The 26,257-nt window shown below is 50.3% G+C and overlaps 1 protein-coding gene across 8 annotated transcripts in view; it reads left to right on the top strand.

Moving 5' to 3' along the window:
* LOC138498488 (zinc finger protein 182-like) overlaps positions 1-26,257 on the top strand; it is a 99,411-nt gene that overhangs the window by 30,181 nt on the left and 42,973 nt on the right. For 3 of the 8 annotated variants that reach the window (XM_069622251.1, XM_069622254.1, XM_069622253.1), the window contains one exon: positions 4,444-4,504. The exons of 1 other annotated variant lie outside the window; for it this stretch is intronic. The gene's annotated coding sequence lies outside the window, so the exon portion shown is untranslated. Of the gene's footprint in view, positions 1-3,452; positions 3,554-4,443; positions 4,505-5,048; positions 5,297-22,422; positions 22,514-26,257 lie in introns of those variants that run through there. 4 more of the 8 variants (XM_069622256.1, XM_069622255.1, XM_069622250.1 and 1 more) reach the window with 4 other exon arrangements.

Genomic DNA, 26,257 nt, shown 5'->3' with positions numbered 1-26,257 from the left:
CAATGCCACCATCTCTCTATAGGCTTCTACTTCCTAAAGCGCCTTGAACATTGCCCCCTCGGCACACACGCTGGCTGGCCATTCGGAAACCTCCACCGAGCTCCGTGAGGAGCTTGCATCGGGAGAGGTTTCAATCCACTTGGGTATGTCATCAAACTGAAAAAAGATGAATTGTTTCCATAACCACTTACCCCACTTTCCTGGTACAAGGGCAAATGCCTGTTCTGGGGAGGATTTTCTCATGGGTAGGAAAAAATGACAGGTCAGGCTGTCAGATTTTCCTACCACGTCACTTTTTCCTACCCCTGGGGGACTTGCCCAATGCCTGCTCTCGGTATGATTTTCTGACGGGTAGGAAAAAACGACAGGTCAGGCTGACAGATTTTCCTACCACGTCACTTTTTCCTACCCCAGGGTGGCTTTCCCAATGCCTGCTCTCGATAGGATTTTCTGACGGGTAGCAAAAAATGACAGGTCGGGCTGTCAGATTTTCCTACCCCGTTACTTTTTCCTACCCCTGGGTGGGTTTCCCAATGCCTGCTCTCAGTAGGATTTTCTGACGGGTAGGAAAAAATGACAGGTCGGGCTGTCAGATTTTCCTACCTCGTCACTTTTTCCTACCCCTGGGTGGGTTTCCCAATGCCTGGTCTCGGTAGGATTTTCTGACGGGTAGGAAAAAAGGACAGTTCGGGCTGTCAGATTTTCCTACCTCATCACTTTTTCCTACCGCTGGGTGGGTTGCCCAATGCCTGCTCTCGATAGGATTTTCTGACGGGTAGCAAAAAATGACAGGTCGGGCTGTGAGATTTTCCTACCCCGTCACTTTTTGCTACCCCTGGGTGGGTCGCTCAATGCCTGCTCTCGGTAGGATTTTCTGACGGGTAGGAAAAAATGACAGGTCAGGCTGTCAGATTTTCCTACCCCGTCACTTTTTCCTACCTCTGGGTGGGTTGCCCAATGTCTGCTCTCGGTATGATTTTCTGATGGGTAGCAAAAAATGACAGGTTAGGCTGTCAGATTTTGTGCAAGAAGGTGCAAGAAGAGGAAAAGAACAAAACGGAGAAGAACAGGGCGGCTGAGGAACGTCAAGAATGACAATGTTATGGTAATTTTTATTTATATAGCACCTATACACAACACGTTTCAAAGCGCTCAAGCATAGAGGGCAGCAGGTTTATGAAGAACAATAAAACAGGAATGAATAGTCGCTGGTCACTCACCTATAGTAAACGAACCCCAATTAATCCTTATAAGACATATTTCACATTTAAAAACGTATCATGTGAGGTTCCAGGGAGGCAAAAAGGAGCCCATATACCCAGAGCAGTTACTAGTCCATTTGGTGCCCAGGGCGAAACACTACAATGCGCCCCCCACGCTTGGCATGCACGCCACTTCCAAACTACACCTCACAGTTAACTAATTCCACCATAATACCAATAAATCACTGCTATACAAATCAAACAGGTTTCATTACATTGTGACTCAAGAACTTTGCAAAAACGCTAAATGTAGTGTGGGACCGTTTTTTTGGTCAAAGTGTGCCCCTTTGATGAGTTGCTTTTTTATGCAACTACTAGTTTTGACCAGTGTTTCTGAATATCTTTTCAATCATTGAACACCCCCACCCTCCCCCACCGATTGGGTACTATTCAAACAGCCTGTCACAAAAAGAATGAATTGTCATTTGCAGCTGTGTGCCACTTTTTCATTGGTTCCCGAGCCAGTTTTATGCCCCAGTCCGACCCTGGTGGCTGCCTAAAGTGAGCCATTGAGGTTGTATTCCCAGGGCAGGTGCGGATGATGGGGAGGACCAGGTGCAAAAAAGTATTCATAGAAAAAGGATCGGGAGCAGGAGAGGCTGGTGCAGTAGCCTGGCCGGGCCCAGGCACCATGCAGCCCTCCCGGGGACCTCACAGGTGGGTGCTGCAAATGCCCATCTCTCAGCCCCTTGTACAGATGCCCACTGCACAGCGCCATGTAGAGCTGCCCACTGCATACCCCCTTACAGACATCCACTGCACAGCCCCCCGTACAGATGCACACTGTACAACTCCATATACATCCGTGTAGGGATGTAGTTTCAGACGCTAACATAACTCAATTCCTGGTGTGTCCACTACACCATGCCGAATACCATTCCATCCTGGTAGGACACTTTTTTCAAGACGCCCTAACGCCATCTATCGTCTGCAACACAATGTCAAGATGTATTCTTTTCTCGCCTTGTTCATTCTTACTCAGTTCTACTTGGTAGAGAACTGGTTCTATTGGTCTACATTTACTTCTCAGGATATATATTCGGGAAAAGGTAACCAGTTTAAAGGTTGAGATAATGGCAAAATTATGGATTCAGCCTGCACAAATCATCATTGCCTCATATATGCAGTTTTCCACATTACAAATTCCAGTGGCATACATTTTGATGGGAGTGCACCGTCCTGAAGAAGATGGACATCAATCGTGAAACAGCTTAGATGCTCTGCACCATCGAAACTACTGTTTCTTTGCATGTCAAACCCAGTGTATACAATAGGTCACGACAGTATAGTAGTTGACGTACGGCACCCACCTCCTTTTTTAGTTCCAACTTCAGAAATAACCAATATTGCCTTGCTCATGTAGTTGTGGTAGTTCTTACATTACCTAATGTGGCCATAGCCTCTGACCACCAGCCGGATGAGCCCCTTCAACCAGCATGATGTTCAGATTGCTTTGGCTACACTAAACCAGTACTGACTGAATTATCAGTAGGATTTTTAGACAAGCACTTTGCTTGATCTTATATTCTACCTTCTAATCAAATGTTGTTATTTAGACAATGAGCTCGAACATGATTTAATATGTATATTTTAAACAAATAATGAAATACAAATAAAATATTCATGTTTTCTAATTATTTTGTTTTTGGTATGGTTTGATCTGTGGTTCCGAATTTGGGTGTCCCTCTCCCTGTCCCTTAGCCGGATTCCGCCTTTAACTTGATTTTTCCGCTGGCCTACTTTATGTATATTATAGTTTTTACTTCCTCTTTGTGAGTGAAGTAGAGGTCTACCCATCTCCCATGTCCCCATGTCTGATACTTGAGCATGCGCAGTTTGTTCCTCTTCCTGCCTGTACTTTGGTGATTCTCTCTCAGGGCCCGGTACTTGCTATTGCTTTCTCAGCTCCCGGCAAGTTTACACCTCTGCATAGGTCTTGATACTTGAGCATGCGCAGTTTTTTCCATGATGTACGTACGCATGCCCAGCACCGCATGCTTTTACTGCGCATGTTCCTTGGAGCCGTATATCAGCACAGCACATGCTCTAGGGATCCGTGTTTCAACCCTGCGCATGCTCGGAGAATTAGTATCTCGGCAGTGTGTATGCTCAGAGGATCAGTATCTCAGCAGGGCACATGCTCCAAGGATCAGTATCTCGGTACTGCGCATGCTCTTGGGATCCGTATCTCTACATTGCGCATGTCTGTTCTTTAGTTTGGCGGCCTGGATTTGCTGATGGTGATCTTTATCTCAGCCAATCTGCAGTTACTCTCCGAGATCCAAAGCGTGGTATGTGGTCTTTTTTTGTCTTCCTGTGATATCAAATATGACGTTATCAAATGTGAAATACATCCAGCGGTCTAAGCGCACGGGAACTAAAGAGCACGATGTCCCCTTTTTAAAAAAAAAAAAAAAACGTATACTTTGTTTTCAAGTTCATCCCTACTGGAGACTCGAACCTGGGCCTTCCCGATATCAAGCCAGTGTAGCTTTGCACTGCTCTATCTCGCACGTGTTTGAGAGGGATTCTTTATTTCAATGGACTGGAATGTAAAACCTATTCCCAAACAGCCAAGAAGCCCAGTGTGACAGTGATCTGGATCTGCCTATGAATGGTTGTGGGATCTTGTTTGCATGTAATGGGAGGGGTGCGTGTGTGTTCATGTGGCTAGGCATGTTCTTAAGAGGTGTGAACAGTGAAGGGCAGGCTGCATGAAGGTGCAGGCTGAATGGGATAATGACACACTAATGGTGGTCATTTAAATCCATTTTCTTTCGTTGTTTTCTTCAGTTTTACTAGAACTGTTGTAATACACAATGTTGCAGGGCGCAGTGGAGGACAGGAAGGACCCATGAGTATGGGGCAGTGGGCAGAAATGGAGGCAGGGTGAGGGAACACAGTTTTCACACATTTTAATCACTAAATCCTTCACAATCTTTTAAGGAATAATTGGGGAATAATTTGCTTTAGCTGAGTGACCTGCGACTATTCCCTCCTCTTGGTGAGAAAGCAATCCTCTTTTTTGGCCAAGTGTTAAGTTGTCTCTGCTTGTTCTTCATAAACCTCCAGTTAATCCTGTCTTGTGTACGTGATGGAGGGTGCATTACTGGGCAGGGAGAGGAGATGTCTTGTGTTTGTAGTATTTAATTAATAACGTAAGATTGTCTTCCATTTCTAGATCTAAACACACTATTGTGTCATCCTACTCTGCACAACGTAGGAAGCACAGGCACCAAAAGGTAAATAATTATTGTAGTTTGTTTCTCTGCACAGGTTGCTCTATGCTTCTGAGATAGCCTGTCTCCCTCCCTGTGTTCCTGAACCCTTCATGCACCCTTCTCTCCTGTCTTGTCTCCATTTCTCCCCCCTGCCTCATCCTGGAAGTGGTGTCCTGATCCAGGTTTAGTGTCCATGTATGTGGTTCAGTGGACTAATGTGTGTGTGTGCTTATAGTCACTGGTCCACCCAGCCCTTCATCCATCCAAGATTAACAGAGTGGGTTCAGCTGAGTTGTGTAACAATGACCATCTGTTAGTTTCTGTCTATAACACCAAAATGCACCAGTGGGAGAGCGGGGGGGGGGGGGGGAGCAGCACTCTACAAATACACGTATTATTTTATGTTAATACATTCCTCTGTGCCTTCCTATTAATTAGTAATTTGCTATTGGACCTGTATGGTGGATCACAGCACTTTGCTATAGGGGTGGAGAAGTGGAGGTCTACAAGTGAATTAAATAGGCACATTGGTAGCTACAAGTAGTGTTGGTTGTTCTCCTTCCAGATCACCAGGGGAGCAACGGAACACCGGATCTGCACTTGGCCATCTATCTGGGTGTTGTTTCCTGTCTAAGTATGAATGAGGGAGCATTCGGGAGCGGAATTGAGAGCAAGAGGTAGAGTCGATGGAAAGGATGGTATGGAGTGCGGAAGTATGACGGACCCACACCCCGCTTGCCTGTCCACCTGCTAGAGGGGTCACAGCAAGAGGTGATTGAAAAGGAAGCCCCTTTTTCACGCTTGTGAAGGGAGGTGAGTCAAGGACAGTGACATGCCTGCGTACACGCTTTCGTGAACGGTTAGAGATTCAGGTGATCAGAGTATTACAGGCTCCTGAATCATCTGTATCACTTCTTGTCTCCAGTTATTGGAAATAATGACCAAATGGCATTGTTAGGTGTTAGGACCCCCTATTGGCTAGCATCCCATGTGCATTCCTGATGAAAACCCACTTTAAAGCACTCGCCCACACCTTGCCCTGGGAGGGAAGCTCCCTCAACTGGGCATAGGGGCCTCATTATAAGTTTGGCGGTAGCCTTGCCGCTAAAGCTGTCAAACTTGTGAAAAGTTCTGACACCCGCCAATGAGGAATTACCGGGGTATTCCGACTTTGCCGAATCCGGTAAGTCCTCCATTTCCGGGTGCCGGTAAATGTCAGTCCCCATTCCCATTGGAGCCCCATAGGGCTCAATGTGAATGGGGACGTCGGATGCACCGGTGCATCTGACATGCTGTGCTCGCGGGTGCCGCTCTGCCCGCCATGTCAGACTTGGCAAGCTGACAGGCACCCGCGAGCACAGCTCGTAGTATGGCGGTACGGTAGCAACGGTGCTAGTAGCTTACTGGCACCGTTGTTACTGTACCACCGTACTTATAATGAGGCCCTAGCTCTTCATCAAGTCCTCACAGCTCAGACGCTGCAGATACTGTTGCTAACAGCAGCATGATTCAGTATATTAAACAGTTACAGAGACAGTGGGCCTCATTCCGAGTAGGGCGCAAAGGGATACCGGGCACCGTTAAGGACATCGGTGCCGGTAATCCCTTTGCGCCCTATTCCGAGGTCCCTTAGCGGGTCCGGCTATGGGCACCTGGTTTTACCAGGCGCCCTTAGCGGGAGCTGCAAAGGGACCAGAGAGCAAATAACGGTAGCTGTTAGGGAGAATTCTCATTTTATGGCTAATTTCCCTTACCCAGTGAGTCCCCCAGCAGCTTTGCTGGATCTCTGGAGTTATTTCTTTCCACTGGGTAAGAGTGTGAGCTTTTTCCCCACTCTTACTTGTGTTTTGCTATGTGTTTTCACCTGTTGTTGGTGATTGTGGACTCTGGAGTACACCACTTCAGTAGCCCCCTTCTCTTGTCTGTCACCCAGCACCTTCAGTGCAGCGACACAGGGATGTCGTTCAGACCTCCCACCGACTCCATTTCTGAGGCTGCAGAAAAGGGTAAAGTTACCATTAACTTTACTTAGTCAAATTAACCACCGATCCAGTACACCCCATCTTGCATGGAGTACTGGAAGAGTTAACTCTTAGCCCTTTTTATCTGTACCTCCTGGAGCATTGTTTCGCACTTTTAATATTTAGACATGGCTGGTGGCAGTGGTATCTACCCTAATTTTCTACCGCGGTTATCTTATATAACCGTGGTAATATTGTAGGCTATTATATTAGCCTCGAACTTAAACCCGCTTGACCAAATACTTTTTTCTTTTGGCTCCAGTGCGGTTTATTCACCATTTCTTTTTGTTAAACTCCTTCTTGTGCTTTACTTTGTGTGGCCAACCAGGTTTGCCTTCTTTGTTCACTGTCTTTTGGCGGGCTTCTGCTAAGAAGCCCTCCTCAAGGCGCCTGGGTGTCTAGGTGGGTTGAATGTGAGGGAGGGGTGTAGTCGCCCCCTGCACAGGGTATCCTAGGAAACCCAAGTCACCCTTTTTCATGATTGGCTGAGGTGGTTGTCCGGGCTGGGTGATTGACAGCCAGGCTGTGTGAATGGGGGATTTTCACATAAAAGGCAGGTCTCTTGGGCTGGAAGTCAGAGAATCGCCACTGGAACTACAGGGAACCGAAGAGAATCGGAGGAGAGGTCGACTGCTGCAACTATCCCGTCCCGGTGAAGCCCTGCTGCAGTCCTGAGCTATCTACCCATCAACCACTAAGAGAAGATCCAGTCCAGAGTCTTCTTCCCTTGAACCTGGTGGGGAAAACCAGCTCATCTTCTTCAGCCAGAGGCCCCCTTCGTGATCGAAATCGCTGCACACTGCTGTAATGGTCCTGATAGCCACCTGAAGAGCCTCTCCTGTTTTTAAGGAGCGCACCTTTTATTCATTGTCACTGCTGCTGGCCTCATCCCTGTGTGGTGTAGACCCCATTCATCATCCTTCTTCGTGCCGAAACCAGGAATCGTGGGTCTACAGGAAACTACCAGGAACAACTGCCTTGGCATCAGCTTCTTCTTTGAAAAGGTACTGTGTCCTTCTTTCTCGCTTATAAGGCTTGCCCTTATTTTTCCCTCCTTCTTATAACTTTTGCTTCCGAACATTTGACAATATCTAAAGTACTCTTGGCAACTTTGAATCGCAAACTATCCAACATGTGATCCTCTACACAGGAACCCGGTTCCACTTGACACTGACTCCGGCCTCTTGACTCTTGCATTTCTGTCCATGAGTGTTCTTCGATTCTGTTTGCCTAACATATTGCCTATGATTTTTGCCCCCAACTCTCTCTGGGTATCTCAGGTGCTAAGTGTGTTTTTGCCCCGGTAGCATTTCTTGCCGCGGATACGCATTTATTTAGTAGAACGAACTGTCAAAAAGTGATCGCAATCGTATTCACGGTAACTTGTATTGTTCCGTAACACTGGTTCTCTCAAACACAGGGTACTTACCTTGATTCATACCGTGCAAAGTGAATTGGTCAGTTGTAGTGTATTTAACATGTGGTTTTAAATTTAATAGAAGTGTTGTGTTGATAATGAATGGTTTTAAAATAAATGTACTTATGTTTTTTTACCTGAAACCTTGAGTCAGTGTTTGCTTGAGTCACCAGTGAGGGCCTACGAAGAAGTGGACATGGAAGACGTAGCTTTCCGCATGCAGCATAACAAAGAAGCCATGAAGACTCAAGGGGACTTGCGTCGAGCCGCTCGCCACACAGTAGTTAACAAAGGCGACCTAGTAAAGATACGCCTTCCCCACAAAGACACTTCGACTGGCTCCAGATACAGCAGTCCCATAGAAGTCCTGGAGAAAGGGTCAAACCACATTTGCACCAGCAACGGAAGGAAATGGAATCTAGAAAGGGTGGCCATGTACCGCAGGAAAGGATCCCTTGAACAGGCACACTGGGAAGCCGGAGAAGATCAAGACCACCAGGAGACATCTGAAAACTCTCACCTCTCAGAAAGAGATAACTCGGAGTCACACCACGGCAACGAGTTCTCTAGCCCCAACTCTTCAACCCCACTCAGGGAGTCACAGCGAAGAGCAAGCCAAGGAGAACCCAAATCACCTGCACCCCTTCAAGAGCGTTCCCGCAGTCCTGCCCATGTCCAGATCGGAGTAGACCACAGAGAGAGAGAAGGAGACCCAGCAAGTTTGTAGACTTTGTCATGGAATGACCATCCATCCTTTTTCCCAGTAAAGGAGGTGTGTGGGAACGTCACGTGATCGCGGGAGCGTGGTCTCGCGAGATCTGGACTTGACGAGATCTTGTGAGCCCATGCTCCGCGAGACAATGTTCCCGCCAGAGTTGGCGAAGCGCCAGACCAGGAGGTCGACTGAGAGCGCTGCTCCTGATGAGGAGCCATCGGAACTGAGGCCCTGAAGAGCCTATTGACACCAGCTTCCAGGGCATAACTCCAAAGCCATATGAGGCCACATGGGAGTCCTGGAAGCTTGCAGTGTGCCATCTTTGTGCACATCTTGCCACCAGTGATGCAACTGGTAGGGCCCTGAACTGAACTGTGAGTAGTTCCCCCGTTGCAGCATACCAAGTTTATGCCCAGCTGTTTGTCTTGTAATAAAGACAGTTAAAGCCCACTGCAGCGTCCTGTCGTCCTTTAAGGCCACAACACTCTAACTCTCTTATTTAATCATCTCCTGTGCCTCTTGTCTATGCCTGCATAAGCACAGGGATTGGACGAGGGACACGCCCTTGGGACCCCATTGGCCGGCCATTCCCACAGGGTTTGCTCATCACAGCAACCATTCCAGGCTGTGGACTCCATGGTAACGTTTGTACCATCCGATCCACGGTAAGTTTTAGACTATGGACTTGTGCTCACACGTTTTTCTCTTTTCCCATGGCAGCACGCTTACCGTCTAGTTTGACCTTGCACGCTAATCTTTGATACTGGCAGTTGTGTCAATAGTAACTCATCCACCTTTGTAGAAACACACAATGTATGTAAACACTTCTGTATAGATTTTATGGGCCTTACTCCATCGCGTGTAAAATAAAATAGTTTATGGGCCATACTCCATCACCTAGCCCACTCTCTGACAACCGCTCTAACATTTTGGCGCTAGTCGCCTCACAGCATAAATGGCACAACGGCACCGCACTCTCCACGGGCAAACACTCATCCCTTCGCCCTGTTGAGACTACCCAACAGGGTGGTTCCCACGTGCTGTGCCACTACAAGCACTTCCAATCCAGCCAGATGTCGCTCCACGTACACCACGTCTAGCGATTCCGCCATTGACCATCACAAGCACCCACCACTGGGTCCGCTTGTTCGATGTACAAGGCTAACCCCTCGTGGTTCCTCCCATTTAAAAACTGGAACCATCACACAAGGAGTCACCAACTTGTAGTACAGCACTGACACCTTATGGTCCGTGCTTTTATCTTAGATTTGGGACCCATCCAGGCCCTCTTCCAGCCCACAGGATCCTGAGACAAACCCAGCCATCAGGAATCCATGGCTCACCTGAAGTGCATTTCGCACCCACAATCCAAAAACTATTGAGGATTGTCCAAACACAGCATCCAACTGCTAATGCAGCAGCAGGTAAGCTGTGCATGGATACACTTCTTTGATGTATCATCGTGGCACCACTGAACCATTATTTATTAATTCTTAAATCATTGAACTACACCCCGAGATCCTGACAAGCCTTTATCTCACACACAGATTTTATGGACAATCACCACAACTGGTGACAATCCTGATGAAGGCCAAAACCCAGACAGGCTCCAATCCAGCCCCACGTGGCCAAAACACACCTGTGTCGATCCCCTGTGACACAACTGCAAAAACTCCCCTTTGTGTATGTTCTGTAGATTTTGTTGTGTCCACTCTGTGTTAGTCATACCCTGGACTACTTGCAGTCCCGGGTGCACCTTGCTTCAACTGTAGGTTCATCCTGCTATCATATGTGACTGTGCCCTTGTGTGGATTCTTACCTCTACACTATACAGGTTGATATCTATCCTGTATTTCCACTGTTTATAATCACAATCTGTCCGGTGTCAACTGAATTTCGTGCTTATCGAAAGTTCTGTAAAATAATTGAAAATTCGTTCCAAAAAAAACATGTGTGTTTGAAATAAATTTACATGTTCAGAACCACACAACTGCTTGTAGGATCTCTCATCCTGATTTTTTTGATATTTATATGTGTACCCCAGCATAGCCTCCACCAATCCTGGCACAGCACAGAACAGCACTGACCCAACATCTGTTTACTGGGATAGTTAGCTCCGGACTACAGATACCAGAATGCATTTGGTGGGGTACCCACATATGGAAGCACATAAAACATTGCACAGCGCCTCCCGAACCGTAGGTCAAGCATGTCTCAAACACCTCGTGGTGAATGGTGTAGGTTGTCCAATGGTTAAGGCACAAGGTGAAGGAATTTAGGGCAGTAAACAGAGGCAGGAGACTGATGTGCAAGCGATTTCAGCGCCAGTAGACAGGGCACAGCATAGATAGAACGCAAACTCTGGGTGCAATGAAGCGTGATGTTAATTAAGAATTGTTGTGACAGGCACTGGGCATCCTAACAGTTGTAATGAAATGGAATGAATTAAGAAGAGTTGAGCATTGTGCACCCTGACATGATGTGAATGCACGACCAGGTGGTTGCTAGCTGATCGCGTGTAGGGAGTGCATTAGCTCCCAGAGCTATTTTGCCCTTGAGAGGAAACTAAAAGTTATGCGCACATTGTTCATTATTTAACGTTCAACGGGATTAGGTCATGATCCCGGCTCAAACTCAAGCAAAGAACACAAAAGTATGCCAGTTAGGTAACACAATGGTGTTCCCTCCAAAAACATCTTTCTTTTTGCAGATACCCTGATTACTGGACAATTATCAACACACTTGTTCTGTGACCAAATCGTACAGTTTCTCCTCATGGCGTATGAAATGGTAGGACGATCCTATAATTTGAGACAACCGTGTGTTGCACTCTGGAACTTGGAGATCCATATTAAATTTGACATATAATAAATACTACGAGCTCCAAAATGCAGACGGCTGTATCGCTATGTAAATGCAGAAATGAATACTAAAAGTGTGCAGTGGACCTCTGCTGCACCAGTCTGTATGCAGACCTGTCCACATTGGCCTCTTGTTGGCCCCCACACCTAACACCTAGTGGTGATTCCCCCCACCAGCCATGGAGATTCACCGGCTTGGGAGGAAGGAATACAGGCAGCTCCAAGAGGACGGGGCACCTGGCAAATGGGAGAGTGTGATAAAAGGGAGGGCATGCTGGGGTGAAGAGGATGGCAGGAGGCAGAAGGACATTGGCTGAATACTGGGGCAAGGTGTGAGGGGCTGTCCAGAGGCAAGGCTGGATAGTGGGAGGCCGGGAAATGCTTATATGCACAGGTTTGGGGAGTAATAGCCCTCTTTGTTTGCTGACTTGAACGGTGAAAGGTGTAGAGTCCCTGAGTAGTACGGCTGCTGCCTTTCCAGGTAAGTTTGTTCTTAAATAACTTACATCTGCTTTTGTTCCCCATTTTGCTTACTTATGGCAGCTTATTCCAATGTCACTCCCATGGTTGGAATTCTTCTGTAGAAAGACCAGGGCATATTGCCTCTGTGATGTTTGTGTGTCCCCCCACCCACCCCCAGCCCCTCTTGCCCCCCAGGAAGCTCTTTTTACTGTGACCATAAGATGGCCAGAGAGAACGGTGCCATTAGTGGACCTCTGCTGCACCAGTCTGTATGCACACATGCCCACACCAGCCTCTCAGCCCTTGTGGATGTTTCTCCATGCCCCCCCCTGGGCTCTTTCACACATGCGCGCGTGCTCGCATCCATCCGCTCACCCCCCTCCCCGCCCTCACTGCATTACATGCCCAGGTTTCTTCCCTCATGTTCTGTATTCAGAGAAAACTTTGATGTTTAACCTGCTGAGGTCGATAAATGAGCACCATACTCTGTTGGTAATGAGCAGCGCTCAGAAGCCTGTAGCGCTATGTAACTGCAAAAATGCTAAAACGAATACTAAATAAAGTGTGCAGTGCGTACGCATGCTCAGTCATGACTTATAGTTAAATAGGGGGGGCAGGGCCGCCGAAATAGCAGAGGCATCTTTGTACAGAGGAAAGCAGTAGGGGCAGGGGAGGGAGCACTTAGGGCAGTGTCTACACACCTCAGCCATTTTACACCAGCCCAGGGCGTGGGTGAGGGTGTGCCCCCGCCTTAGATCTTGCTTGATGTGGTCAAGGCTCAGTGCTGCCCGGATGAGCCATCTCCCCCAGCAGTAACATGAGGCGGACAGGGCAAAGTATGCTGATGTCAGTGAGAAGGCACCTGGCGTTCCACAAGATCCTCATTCAAGGGGGATCTGGGCTGGGCCGGGGATCGAAAGTCAGAGAGGCAGGGCCCTTTTGTTGGAGGGTCGATTTTCTCTCACCCCAGTCTATATTTACACAATAATCTGCTTTCCTCATTTTGCCATTCACATGCTCGCCCCCATTAAGAAATTACCTGCCAATAAAACTCCTCTTTGAAGAAAGCACATCAGTGTTTGGGCTGCCGTAAGAGGGCACTCTGCATCCCACCCACATGTGACAGCATACTACCGGGAACTCATAGGGTCTCAGTCCCCGACTCTTTAAGCAATGCCCCCATCTCTCTATAGGCAGCTACTTCCTAAAGCGCCTTGAACATTGCCCCCTCGGCACACATGCTGGCTGGGCATTCGGAAACCTCCACCGAGCTCTGTGAGGAGCTTGCTTCGGGAGAGGTTTCAATCCACTTGGGTATGTCATCAAACTGAAAAAAAGAGGAATTGTTTCCATAATCTCTTACTCCACTTACCCCACTTTCCTGGTACAAGGGCAAATGCCTGCTCTCGGTAGGATTTTTTTACAGGTAGGAAAAAATGACAGGTCAAGCTGTCAGATTTTCCTACCCCGTCACTTTTTCCTAGTCCTGGGTGGGTTGCACAATGCCTGCTCTCGAGAGGATTTTCTCACAGGTAGGAAAAAATGACAGGTCAGACTGTCAGATTTTCCTACCCCGTCACTTTTTCCTACCCCTGGGTGGGTTGCCCAATGCCTGCTCTCGGTAGAATTTTCTGACGGGTAGCAAAAAATGACAGGTCAGGCTGTCAGATTTTCCTACCCCGTCACTTTTTCCTACCCCTGGGTGGGTTCCCAGTGCCTGCTCTCAGTAGGATTTTCTGACGAGTATGAAAAAATGACAGGTCAGGCTGTCAGATTTTCCTTCCCCGTCACTTTTTCCTACCACTGGGTGGGTTGCCCAATGCCTGCTCTCGGTACGATTTTCTGACGGGTAGAAAAAAATAAAAGGTCAGGCTGTCGGATTTTCCAACCCTGTCACTTTTTCCTACCCCTGGGTGGCTTGCCCAATGCCTGCTCTCGGTATGATTTTCTGATGGGTAGCAAAAAATGACAATTAAAATTCCTGTCAGATTTTCCTACCGCGTCAGATTTTCCTATCGGTAGGATTTTCTGATCGGTAGCAAAAAATGATATTACAATTCCTGTCAGATTTTCCTACCGATAGGATTTTCTGACAGACAGAAAAAAGTGAAGTTACACCGGCACTGTCTATCCCATGGTGCAGATTCTAGCATATAATGCACACACCAAGGGCAACAAATAAAGCGGACGTGCGACCTCGTCATATGAAGTGCAAATATTGAACCCCACAAAGTACCTTGCTCCCAGCTACCCACGGCCTAAGGCCCCACCTCGAACGCCCCACTACATTCGATATTCACCGTGTTTCTGTTTGCTCTGCGAAACACGACGCTCACTCTTAACTGGAACTGAAAGCGTCTTTCACTGGAACTCCTCGACGCTGGAACCCTTCCCCCACTGGACATCACAAACAAATGAGCAGGATGCATCACAAACAAGGAACAGGAAATAGCAGTATTCTTTCTTCCTTCTGAGTAGCTTTACCGTGCTTATAAGCCTGACATATGGGATGGTCTAGCGCCCCCCCAACACCCCTTGTTGTTCCTTCCCTTTTTCCTGGGACTGGTGCCAGCTAGTCTGAGGAGCGCACCCCCCTAACCCCCGTATGATACTGCTGTTGGAGGGGGAGGGGTAATGGCTACGGCAGCGTATGATACAGCCCTCCCTGCGCTCGCCGCATCCCCTGGATTTCTTCAGAGTGCCTGATATCCACCACCTGCAGCAACACAGCCTCTAGTGACAAATGGGCTTTGTGCTTAAAACAATTGTTTGTTGCTTTTTTTTTAAGGCAGTTTTTGTATTTGTATTTATTTTATTGAGCATTTTCACCAAAGTTCTTTACAAAAATTTGAAATACAATGGTACAATAAAAATAAAGCATGATAACCAAATCAATGATCAAATCAGATTAGAGGAAGGAAAGAGGAGTTTTTAATTGGTAACAAAAAATCTGATAGGTAGAGGATGCATGGATATGATAGGTTATTTATAATGCGCTTAATACCCAGAGGTTTCTAAGCGCAGACCCGGTGATCGAACCTGTGTTGCTTTGTGTCGTCTTGCTTCCAAGGCGAGCACGTTGCTGCTGAGCTATCCTCCCGGGGATAGAATGTGAAAGAGCATTCCAATGCTTAGGTGCAAGAAGAGGAAAAATACGAAACGGAGAAGCACAGGGCGGCTGAGGAACGTCAAGAATGACAATGTTATGGTAATTTTTATTTATATAGCGCCTATACACAACACAAGTGTTTCAAAGTGCTGAAGGAGAGAGGGCAGCAGGTTTATGAAGAACAAACATATACAACTCAACACTGGGCCAAAAAAGATTATCACTTTCTCAACTAAATGGGAATGAATAGTCGCTGGTCACTCACCTACAGTAAACGATTCCCCAATTATTCCTTCTAAGACATATTTCACATTTAAAAACGTATCATGTGAGGTTCCAGGGAGGCAAAAAGGAGCCCATCCACCCAGAGCAGTCACTAGTCCATGTGGTGCCCAGGGCGAAACACTACAATGCGCCCCCCATGCTTGGCATGCACGCCACTCCCAAACTACACCTCACAGTTTAGTAATTCCACCCCAATGCCAATAAATCACTGCTACACAAATCAAACAGGTTTTATCACATTGTGACTCAAGAACTTCACAAAAACGCTAAATGCTGGTGTGGGACAGTTTTTGTTGGTCAAAGTGTGCCCCCTTTGATGAGTAACTTTTTTATGCAACTACTAGTTTTGACCAGTGTTGCTGAATATCCTTTAAATCATTGAACACCCCCCACCCTCCACCACCGATTGGGTACTATTCAAACAGCCTGTCACAAAAAGAATGAATTGCCATTTTGTACTATGGGCCACTTTTTTATTGGTGCCCGAGCCAATTTTATGCCACAGTGCGACCCTGGTGGCTGCCAAAAGTGAGCCACTGAGGTTGTATTCTCAGGGCAGGTGCGGATGGTGGGGAGCACCGTGTGCAAAAAAGTAATCAGAGAAAAATCGTAGGAAGCAGGAGAGGCCGGCGCAGCCCGGGGTCCACACAGGTGGGTGCTGCAAATGCCCATCTCAGCCCCTCGTACAGATGCCCACTGCACAGCCCCATGTAGAGCTACCAACTGTGTACCCCCCTTGCAGACATCCACTGCACAGCCCCCTTGCAGACACCCACTGCACAGCCCCCCATACAAAGCTGCCCACGGCATACCCCCTTTGCAGAAGCCCATTGTACAGCACTCGCAGATGGCAACTGCATATTGCCTCCTTGCAGAAGCCAACAGCACAGTCCTCTGCACAGGCGCTCACTGCACAACCCCATGTAGGCCTGCATATTGCCCCCTTCCCTTGTAGACGCCCAGAGTACAGACACTCGTGAGACACTGAGGTTGTACTCCCAGGGCAGGTGCGGGTGGTGGGGAGCAACGTGTGCAAAAAAGTTAATATAGAAAAATGATAGGAAGCAGGAGAGGTTGGGGCAGTGGCCTGGCCAGGCCCAGGCACCTTTCAGCCCTCCTGGGGACTTCACAAGTGGGTGGGTACAGACGCCCACAGAACAGCCCCATGTAGAGCTGTAGACCCCCATGAAAGGGCAATCCCACGCACGCCGGATGATAGGAAGCAGGAGAGGTTGGGACAGTGGCCTGGCCGGGCCCAGGCACCATTCAAGGATCCCTGGGACCTCACAGGTGGGTGGGGACAGACGCCACAGCACAGTCCCATGTTGAGCTGTAGACCCCCATGAAAGGGCAATCCCACGCACGCCGGATGATAGGAAGCAGGAGAGGTTGGGACAGTGGCCTGGCCAGGCCCAGGCACCTTTCAGCCCTCCTGGGGACTTCACAAGTGGGTGGGTACAGACGCCCACAGCACAGCCCCATGTAGAGCTGTAGACCCCCATGAAAGGGCAATCCCACGCACGCCGGATGATAGGAAGCAGGAGAGGTTGGGACAGTGGCCTGGCCGGGCCCAGGCACCATTCAAGGATCCCTGGGACCTCACAGGTGGGTGGGGACAGACGCCACAGCACAGTCCCATGTTGAGCTGTAGACCCCCATGAAAGGGCAATCCCACGCACGCCGGATGATAGGAAGCAGGAGAGGTTGGGACAGTGGCCTGGCCAGGCCCAGGCACCTTTCAGCCCTCCTGGGGACTTCACAAGTGGGTGGGTACAGACGCCCACAGAACAGCCCCATGTAGAGCTGTAGACCCCCATGAAAGGGCAATCCCACGCACGCCGGATGATAGGAAGCAGGAGAGCCCGGAGCAGTGGTCTGGCCGGGCGCAGGCACCATTCAGGTCTCCCGGGGACCACACAGGCGGGCGGGTACAGACGCCCACAGAACAGTCCCATGTAGAGCTGTAGACCCCCATGAAAGGGCAATACGCCCACAGCACAGTCCCATGTAGAGCTGTAGACCCCCATGAAAGGGCAATCCCACGCACGCCGGATGATAGGAAGCAGGAGAGCCCGGAGCAGTGGCCTGGCCGGACCCAGGCACCATTCAGGTCTCCCGGGGACCACACAGGCGGGCGGGTACAGACGCCCACAGCACAGTCCCATGTGGAGCTGTAGAACCCTATGATAGGACAATGCAACGCACGTCGTATGATAGGAAGCAGGGGAGGCCGGAGCAGTGGTCTGGCCGGGCCCAGGCACCATTCAAGGCTCCCTGGGACCTCACAGGTGGGTGGGTAAAGACGCCCACAGCACAGTCAGCCCCATGTAGAGCTGTAGACCCCCATGAAAGGGCAATCCCACGCACGCCGGATGATAGGAAGCAGGAGAGGTTGGGACAGTGGCCTGGCCGGGCCCAGGCACCATTCAAGGATCCCTGGGACCTCACAGGTGGGTGGGGACAGACGCCACAGCACAGTCCCATGTTGAGCTGTAGACCCCCATGAAAGGGCAATCCCACGCACGCCGGATGATAGGAAGCAGGAGAGGTTGGGGCAGTGGCCTGGCCAGGCCCAGGCACCTTTCAGCCCTCCTGGGGACTTCACAAGTGGGTGGGTACAGACGCCCACAGCACAGTCCCATGTAGAGCTGTAGAACGCCACGAAAGGACAATGCAACGCACCTCGGATAATAGGAAGCAGGAGAGGCCGGGGCAATGGCCTGGCCGGGTCCAGGCACCACCCACTCCCACAGGGACCCCACAGGTGGGTGGGTAAAGACGCCCACAGCACAGTCAGTCCCAGGTAGAGTCGTAGAACCCCATTAAAGGACAATGCAACGCACGTCATATGATAGGAAGCAGGAGAGCCCGGAGCAGTGGTCTGGCCGGGCCCAGGCACCATTCAGGGCTCCCTGGGACCTCACAGGTGGGTGGGGACAGACGCCACAGCACAGTCCCATGTTGAGCTGTAGACCCCCATGAAAGGGCAATCCCACGCACGCCGGATGATAGGAAGCAGGAGAGGCCGGGGCAGTGGCCTGGCCGGACCCAGGCACCATTCAGGTCTCCCGGGGACCACACAGGCGGGCGGGTACAGACGACCACAGCACAGTCCCATGTAGAGCTGTAGACCCACATGAAAGGGCATTCCCACGCATGCCGGATGATAGGAAGCAGGAGAGGCCGGAGCAGTAGTCTGGCCGGGCCCAGGCACCATTCAGGTCTCCCGGGGACCTCACAGGTGGGTAGGGACAGACGCCCACAGCACAGTCCCATGTAGAGCTGTAGAACCCTATGATAGGACAATGCCACACACGCCGGATGACAGAAAGCAGGAGAGGCCGGGGCAGTGGCCTGGCCGGACCCAGGCACCATTCAGGTCTCCCGGGGACCACACAGGTGGGCGGGTACAGACGACCACAGCACAGTCCCATGTAGGGCTGTAGACCCCCATGAAAGGGCAATCCCAAGCACGCTGGATGATAGGAAGCAGGAGAGGCCGGAGCAGTGGTCTGGCCGGGCCCAGGCACCATTCAGTCCTCCCGGGGACCTCACCGGTGGGTAGGGACAGACGCCCACAGCACAGTCCCATGTAGAGCTGTAGAACCCTATGATAGGACAATGTAACGCATGCCGGGAGAGGCCCGGACAGTGGCCTGGCCGGGCCCAGGCACCACCCACGCCTCCGGGGACCTCACAAGTGGGTGGGTACAGACGCCCACAGCACGGTCGCATGCACAGCTCTCGAACCCCATGAAAGGAAAATGCAACGCACGTCATATGATAGGAAGCAGGAGAGGCCGGAGCAGTGGTCTGGCCGGACCCAGGCACCATTCAGGTCTCCCGGGGACCACACAGGTGGGCGGGTACAGACGCCCACAGCACAGTCCAATGTAGAGCTGTAGAACCCTATGATAGGACAATGCCACACATGCCGGATGACAAAAAGCAGGAGAGGCCGGGGCAGTGGCCTGGCCGGACCCAGGCACCATTCAGGTCTCCCGGGGACCACACAGGTGGGTGGGTACAGATGCCCAAAGCACAGTCCCATGTAGAGCTGTAGAACGCCACGAAAGGACAATGCAGAGCACATCGGATGGTAGGAAGAAGGAGAGGCTGGGGCAGTGGCCTGGCCGTGTCCAGGCACCACCCACTCCCCCAGGGACCTCACAGGTGGGTGGGTAAAGACGCCCACAGCACAGTCAGTCCCAGGTAGAGTCGTAGAACCCCATTAAAGGAAAATTTAACGCACATCACATAATAGGAAGCAGGAGAGCCCGGAGCAGTGGTCTGGCCGTGCCCAGGCACCATTCAGGGCTCCCTGGGACCTCACAGGTGGGTGGGGACAGACGTCCACAGCACAGTCCAATGTAGAGCTGGAGAATCCTATGAAAGGACAATGCAACACACGCCGGATGATAGGAAGCGGGAGAGGCGTGGGCAGTGGCCTGGCCAGGCCCATATAGGCCTCCCGGGGACCTCACAGGTGGGTGGGTACAGACGCCCGGAGCACAGTCCCATGTACAGCTGCAGAACCCCATGAAGGACAATGCAACGCACGCTGGATGATATGAAACAGGAGAGGCTGGGGTAGTGGCCTGGCCCAGGTACTATTCAGGCCTCCCGGGGATGGTGGACCTAGTCACAGGTTGGGGTGGGTACAGACGCTCACCGCACAGTCCCATGTAGAGCTGTAGAACCCTACAAAAGGACAATGCAACACACGTTTTATGATAGGAAGCAGGAGAGGCCAAGGCAGTGGCCTGGGCATGCACCATTCAGGCCTCCGGGGACTGCACAGGTGTGTGTGTACAGATGCCCACAGCACAGTCCCATGTAGAGTTGTGAAACCCTATGATAGGACAATGTAACGCATGCCGGGAGAGGCCCGGACAGTGGCCTGGCCGGGCCCAGGCACCACCCACGCCTCCGGGGACCTCACAAGTGGGTGGGTACAGACGCCCACAGCACAGTCACATTTAGAGCTGTAGAACCCTATGATAGGACAATGTCACACACGCCGGATGACAGAAAGCAGGAGAGGCCGGGGCAGAGGCCTGGCCGGACCCAGGCACCATTCAGGTCTCCCGGGGACCACACAGGTGGGCGGGTACAGATGACCATAGCACAGTCCCATGTAGAGCTGTAGACCCCCATGAAAGGGCAATCCCACGCACGCCGGATGATAGGAAGCAGGAGAGTCCAGGGCAGTGGCCTGGATGGGCCCAGGCACCATTCAGGTCTCCCGGGGACCTCACAGGTGAGCGGGTACAGACGCCCACAGCACAATCCCATGTAGAGCTGTAGACCCCCATGAAAGGGCAATCCCACGCACGCCGGATGATAAGAAGCAGGAGAGTCTGGGGCAGTGGCCTGGCCGGGCCCAGGTACCATTCAGGTCTCCCGGGGATCTCAAAGGTGGGTGGGTACAGACGCCCACAGCACAGTCCCATGTAGAGCTGTAGAACCCTATTAAAGGACAATGCAATGCATGGATGTATGATAGGAAGCAGGAGAGGCCGGGGCAGTGGCCTGGCCAGGCCCATGCAGGCCTCCCGGAGACCTCACAGGTGGGTGGGTACAGACGCCCAGAGCACAGTCCCATGTACAGCTGCAGAACCCCATGAAGGGCAATGCCACACACACCGGATGATATGAAGCAGGAGAGGCTGGGGAAGTGGCCTGGCCCAGGTACTATTCAGGCCTCCCGGGGATGGGGGACCTAGTCACAGGTGGGGATGGGTACAGACGCCCACCGCACAGTCCCATGTAGAGCTGTAGAACCCCATGAAAGGACAATGCAACGCATGTCTTATGATAGGAAGCAGGAGAGGCCAAGGCAGTAGCCTGGGCAGGCACCATTCAGGCCTCCCGGGACTGCACAGGTGTGTGTGTACAGACGCCCACAGCACAGTCCCATGTAGAGCTGTGGAACCCTATGAAAGGACAATGCACCGCGCGCCGGATGTTGGTTCTACGCAAGGAGTCGTGGCTCAGAGCCTTCCTTCCCGTGAGGCCTGCTGCTCTTGAACCTGGCGCCCAGAGCCTTCCTTCCCGCGAGGCCTGCTGCTCTTGCAGCCAGAGCCTCCCCGAGATCCAGCTCAGTGAAATTAACCCGGAACTGCTTCATTGCTCCGGAAAATCACATTGATGTCGTCGGGAAGTCACGTGACTTTTGGGTGGGCGGTCCGTTGCTATGGTCCGTTTCTCGGATGGGAACTAGCCATGTGTGTCTCGCGATCCTTTTCCTGCGCATACTTTGGTGATTCTCTCTCAGCGCTGAGCACGTGCCATGACTGATCCTTGAGCATGCGCAGTTTGATCCTTTTCCTGCGCATACTTTGGTGATTCTCTCTCAGCGCTGAGCACGTGCCATGACTAATCCTTGAGCATGCGCAGTTGGATCCTTTTCCTGTGCATACTTTCTCTCAGTGCTCAGCATGTGCCGTGTGTGATCCTTGAGCATGCGCAGTTTGATCCTTTTCCTGTGCATACTTTCTCTCAGCGCTCAGCCCGCGCCTTGTGTGATCCTTGCTTGAGCATGCGCAGTTTGTGCCTTTTCCTGGGCATACTTTGGTGATTCTCTCTCAGGGCTCAGCACGTGCTATTATTGTCTCAGCGCCCGCCATGTTTACACCTCTGCATAGGTCTTGATACTTCAGCATGTGCAGTTTGATCCTTTTCCTGCGCATACTTTGGTGATTCTCGCTCAGCGCTCAGCACGTGCAATGTTTACACCTATGCATAGGTCTTGATACTTCAGCATGCGCAGTTTGATCCTTTTCCTGGGCATACTTTCTCTCCGCGCTCAGCATGCGCCTCGTGTGATCCTTGAGCATGCGCAGTTTGTTTCTTTTCCTGCGCATACTTCGGGTATTACTGGCTATTCTCATCCGAGAAACGGGCCATAGCAGCGGCCCGCCCACTCTTCCTCACGAGACAGCTTACGGTCGTGGCTGGTTTCCATCGAGAAACGGGCCATAGCAACGGCCCTCCCACTCTTCCTCACGTGACATCATACATCATCATTGTGCATTTTTCGGATCAATGAATGAAGCGGTTCCGGAGCAGAGGGTACTAGAGCCTTTCCTCTAACGGGAACTTCATCGAAAATTGCAGCATCTCGGGAGGAGGATGAGGGAGCACTGCGAGGAAGAAGGGTGAGATGTTGGGTGGAGGGGTACGAGAGTGGCGGCCGTTTCTGTACAGGCGCCGGGGAGGTTAGAGTGGCTGTGTGTGTGTGTGTATTCAAGGAGTCTGTTTGCCGTGCCCTCGCCCCTCCATCTTCCATCGTGGCGTTGCTGTAAGCATCCATAGGGCCCCTTGTCATGTCCGGCTGTGTGTATCCTTTTGACGTGGGTTTCTCGCTGGTGAATCACATCAGTAATGGGTGTAGTATTTATTGTGGGTGTGGATCTACGGGTCCGTGGGCTGTGACCTCTCCTGGATCTTCCCCTGTTGGGCGCTTGTGGGGTTTTCTTGTGGATTATCAGATTTATTGCCACTTGGGATGGGTTCTGGACTCAGCTCTGTCAACCACGGTGCAGTGACATTGCCCGCAACAAATACATCGGGTCTTCCCTGCTCGTGGCTTTCCATTATACAGATTCCGCCCCCCTTCGAGTCTGTGCCCGATACTGCAATCAATGCAAGGCAATATCCGCTCTCCACCTGCGTGTTTAGAATTATGCAAGATCATGAACGGTGCCCGTTCCCCACTGTACAGTGCTGTGGTTCATAGTTTGTTGTCCAGCTTCCTGTAAACTGCCCCAGGCTGCTATATGGAGCCTTGGTGTTTATCCAGAGTGTGACCCTTTTCGTGCTATCATAACAGGTGCAGGTCTTCTTCCGTACCCATTTGTTTTTATTTTGCCACTTAAGCAACTGGTGTGAATTTCTGGTGAGTTGTCAGTAGTACTCCGGCCTCCGCGTGTTGCCGTGGGTTATTCCCTAGTGTTCTCCTCAGTAGCCAGTGCTGGTATATTAGCTGTGAGGAGTTTGCAGTGCCACCTCCCAACATACCTGGAGAAGGTGGCTGTGGGGGTGCAAGATGGCGTAAGCCCTGCGCCTGGGAGGTTGATGCATGGTGGCAAGGGGGGGTGGGGGTGCAGGGGGACATGAGTGGGGCCTGGTGGAGGGGAGCCCTGCACTGCTGGGGGGTGGGGGTGGTGGGAGACATGAGTGGGGGCCTGGTGGAGGGGGCCCTGCACTGCTGGGGGGGTTGGGGTGCTCGGAGACATGCGTTGGTGGGCAGTGGTGCAAGGTGACATATGGGTTGGCTGGGGGGCATGGCCATGGTGGATGGGCTGCCTGCGGGACATGTGCAGGGTAGTCCCCTGTGGTGTGGGCCGCCTGCAGGGGCTGTGGAGGGTGTCGGGTGAACAGCTGGGAGGACCCACACAGCCGATTCACGTGTAGGACTGCCTGGCACCCCCGGAATACACATAGGCTGCTGGATTCGCGTGTGGAATTTCCTGCGCACCTTGGAATACACGTACCCTGCTGAAATCGTGTGTGAAACTTCACGCGCAACCCGAAATACAGCACCACGGACAATCGCGTGTGGAACTTCCCACGCACCCAGAAATACACGTGGCCAGGGCAATCGCATGTGGAACTTACAGCGCACCCCTGATGTACACGTACCCGGGTTTATCGCGTGTGAAACTTCCCGCGAACCAATGAAATACACGTTCCCCGCTTGGCAGCCCTGTGAACTGGTCTAGGGTTAGCGCAGCCCTTTGCGATGAATTGGGAATTTTGGTGGCTTTTCGTTGCGCGAGGGCGTTCTTGGGGTCGTGGCTGGCGCTGCTGCAGGGTCGCTGCGCCACAGCTGGTTTTGGAGGCTAAAATCCATGAATACGCTGTGCGATGAAATAGATTTTATCGCACGCGGCTGGCGCAGTGTATCGCACGGGGACACTGTCCGCCAGCCGCGTGCGCCACTTTTGTGCGAAATTCTATGAATTACCCTGTTTGTATATAGCACAATATTAATTTCACCCTTTTACCAAAAAAAAATACACATGTGCTTTTGCAAGACCTTCCGCCCTTTTCTTTTCACCTTCCGAAACTAAGCACATGTTAAAGAAAACAAATATACATAAAGCATCATTGATCATTCAACATATTTCAGCTTTGTAAAAATAAAACCAGTTTCAACCCTCTTTTAATGATAATCACCTATAGTCCTTTTGTTCCCATCTATTCTATTACAACAATCACTTACATTTTTATTTCTCTGTCACTGCCCTATGAATAGACTCATGTATCTTCTTTCATGTATTTAAGGGGCTTTATCTGTTTCTACACGCTCAAGCCTCTTTACCTCATGTTAAGGGTGCCAGGGTTTAATTTGATTTACGTGAACAAACTGTTCTGTTACTGTTTCAACTTCAGTTTTCAAAATGTTGTACACCACGGGAGAAATCTTATCTATAATTTGAAATGGCCCTTGCCAGGCTGCCAGAAATTTTGAATTTTTCAGTTTACCTTTTCCAAAATGAAATTTATACACCTGATCCCCCACACAATACTCTTTCACCAATGTCTTTTTATCATAATATGACTTTGCACTGTCAGCAGCCCTTTCTAGATTCCGCTGCACAAAAGCAAATGCATGTTGTAAATGCTTCCTCAGCTCATCCATGTATTCATGAACTGTAGATGCACTTACAAGTGTCTGCTCATGTGTCCTGTATAGCAGGTGTTGTGGCAACACCATTTTCCTACCTGTCAATACCTCATGAGGGCTGATACCTGTTGCTTTGGCAGGAGTTGATCTGATTGCCATCAAAACCAGAGGTAAACGTAAATCCCAGCTGGAACCTGCCTCTGCTACAAACTAATTTAATACATCCACAACAGACCTATTACAGCGTTCAACACCCCAGAAGAGGCGGCTCTGTATGCAATATGTAGTTTTCTTTTCACTCCCAGTATTTGCCACACCTTACTCATTAGAGGCGTGTGAAATAACTTCCTCTATCTGATTATATTCTTTGTGGTAACCCAAATCTTGAAAATATATGTTTTACCAGTAGTGTAGCTGCTGTCTGCAATCTGGTGCAGGAATGCACTCTATCCATTTTGACATCAAACAGACCACACTCAAAATATACCGGTTCCCCCTGCTCGGCCTCTTTACAGGCCCTACATAGTCTATTTGCAAATCTGACCATGGAAGAGTTGAGCCTCTTTTCATTAGTGGGGCTCTATGCATTGGTGAAGCAGGTTTAAATTGGGCACATATTAGACATCCTCTAGTATATAATTCCACATCTTGGGACATATGTGGCCAGTAAGCATAATCTTTCAGTATCTCTAGTGTTTTTTGTGAACCTCTGTGGCCTGCAGTTATTGCATCATGTGCATGGTGTAGCATTAACCCTCTGAATGAAAGGGGTATCACCCACTGTATTTGTCCTGTTATGTACTCCCTAGTCATTAGTCCATCCTGTAGTCTAATTCGTTTTTTATTCTTTAATAGCACCCTCAACTCTTACCTTTCCCACACAATCATTTTCTGTCAACTGATTTTGTTCAGGGTCTATCAAATTATTATAATAGATTCCCAAAATTGGATCATCCTTTTGTGCCTCAATCAGATCTTGATCTGGTGTATCATAACTCCATTGCACTACTGGTTGATCTACCTCTTTTGGAGCTTTTGACCGTGTAACTGCATCAATTTATATTTCTCAAAGTTCAATAGGTAACAACTCTCCCATCACAGCCCCAATTTTAGCTAAATGATCTGCCTTATCATTTCCCTCCTTATCCTCTCCTGGGTTCTTTAAATGCCCACTGATTTTCTTCCAGTATATCGTAAAATCATTCTGACACCAATTTGTCTATGGCTTGTATCATTTTTCCATTTTTAAGTGGCTTTTTATTGTATGTAA

The sequence above is a fragment of the Ambystoma mexicanum genome, chromosome 5q, assembly GCF_040938575.1.
Source record: "Ambystoma mexicanum isolate Mex_15411 chromosome 5q, UKY_AmexF1_1, whole genome shotgun sequence".
Lineage (NCBI taxonomy): Eukaryota > Metazoa > Chordata > Amphibia > Caudata > Ambystomatidae > Ambystoma > Ambystoma mexicanum.
The sequence above is the reverse complement of the archived record's forward strand: the minus strand, read 5'-3'. Positions and strand labels throughout refer to the sequence as shown.